Below are 2,231 nucleotides of genomic sequence, written 5' to 3'. Positions count from 1 at the left end.
ATACAGGGTGACACTTTTAAAACTTTCAATGGGCGATATCTTTTTTATATTAGAGGTATCACAAAATGGCCAAAACCGTTTCGGTAGAATCGAAGGGGGAAGCAAAATGGTCGTATAAAGAAGGAACCAACTTCAACCTCGTACCCCCCGCCACCCCCATGCCTAAATTTTGAATTGTGACGTATCACTTGTGATACATCATTGGAAAGCTCTTAAAAACCATACACTGGTACATTTAAACTGCCCATTCACAATTTATTACACTAAAATTTGAACTCCGCAAATAAACAACTTTTATTTAATAAAATGTTCAAAATGTTCACCGTTTTGTTCTAAACAATACCACAAACGGTTTTCAAATTCATTTCTAACATTTTTAAACACTTCCCTGGAAAGTGAACGGCACTCCCTGACTATCCGGTAGCGAAGATCATTTATGGAAGCTGGTTCAGTTTTGTACACAACCGATTTTAAATGACCCCAAAGAAAGAAATCCAATGGTGTCAGATCTGGAGATCGTGCTGGCCATTCTATAGGACCTCTTCGTCCTATCCACTGTCCCGGAAATTTCTCATCTAAAAATTCACGAACAGCCATAGAGTAATGAGGAGGAGCCCCATCTTGTTGAAAATGTATGAAATCTTCAATCAAATTCATGTTTCCGTCAATTGGATTTATTTGATTCTCTATTTCATGAGTGATGAGAGGCTCGACGGTATTTTGTAGCATGTTTAGGTAAGTATCTCCAGTTAAATTTCCTTCGATAAACAGAGGACCAATAATGCTATCACCTAAGATACCTGCCCAGACGTTAATTTTTTGGGGCCGTTGAGTATGCCCCTCGCGAAAAAGATGAGGATTTTTATCGTCCCAATACCGGCAGTTATGTTTGTTCACATTTCCATTTAAAAAGAATGTACATTCATCACTAAAACAAATGTTTTTCACCAGTTCCGGATTATTTTGAATATTCTCGGTCATTATTTCACAAAATTGGATTCTTCGATCGGAGTCGTCTTCGGTTAGTTCCTGTACAATCTGCATCTTATAAGGGTAGAATTTGTGCACCTTAAGAGTTCGTCGTACAGTTTCTCGCGAAAGTCCGGTCATAGTCGCTGCTTTTCGAATAGATGATGTTGGGTTTGCACCAAAATGACCTAAAACTTCAATCTGAGTAGCTTCATCCATTATTCTTGGTCCGTCTCTTTTCTTATTTTCCACTGACCCAGTTTCTTCAAATTTAGTCACTAACATTGCAACATAAGTGTGACTGACACGTCGTTCTGGGTGTCGGGCATTAAAAACAGCTGCTGTTCTAAATGCAGATCGCGCTTCAGAACCATAGATGAAATGAAAATAATTTCAACTCTTTCGGCTAACGTGTACACCATTATGAAATCTTTAGTTAAATTCAAAATTTGTAATTTTCTTGCCAAGAAATACTAAAAACGAGACTAAAATAATAATAACCGATCAACAAATAAAGCAATAGAAAATTATTATTTACTAAAAATTGCTGTCATTGTTTTTCCAAAGCATCACTAGATCTAAGAAATTTTTTTTATTTCAAACACTGACAAATTCATCAAATACTCAAATTACTCATTTTTATTACATAAATTGTGAATGGGCAGTTTAAATGCACCAGTGTATGGTATTTCTGAAAAGCATTTTTTAAGAGCTTTCCAATGATGTATCACAAGTGATACGTCACAATTCAAAATTTAGGCATGGGGGTGGCGGGGGGTACGAGGTTGAAGTTGGTTCCTTCTTTATACGACCATTTTGCTTCCCCCTCGATTCTACCGAAACGGTTTTGGCCATTTTGTGATACCTCTAATATAAAAAACGATATCGCCCATTGAAAGTTTTAAAAGTGTCACCCTGTATAAATTCGGATCTCTTTTTGAGATAGATTAAAGAACATTTCTTACCCAGGAAAGGGCCTGGAAAGTCTCTTTTAATTCTGGATGGTCATACATCGCATTGCTCAGTAGAAATGCTGGAGTTAGCAGATCAGAATGATGTAATTGTTATTTGTCTGCCAAGTCACACTACCCAAGCTTTGCAGCCTCTTGATAGGTCGTTTTTTAAGCCACTTAAGGATTATTTCAAAGAGGCTGCTCAAGATTTTATGTTCCACAATAAGGAGAAAATAATAGATAGAATGAATGCAGGGAAACTGTTTGGAGAAGCATGGAAAAAAGCAAGTACAGTTGCGAATGGGGTGT

Source organism: Photinus pyralis, unplaced genomic scaffold, assembly GCF_008802855.1.
Source record: "Photinus pyralis isolate 1611_PpyrPB1 unplaced genomic scaffold, Ppyr1.3 Ppyr1.4_LG8, whole genome shotgun sequence".
NCBI classification, from domain to species: Eukaryota; Metazoa; Arthropoda; class Insecta; order Coleoptera; family Lampyridae; genus Photinus; species Photinus pyralis.
Note: the sequence above shows the minus strand (reverse complement) of the source record.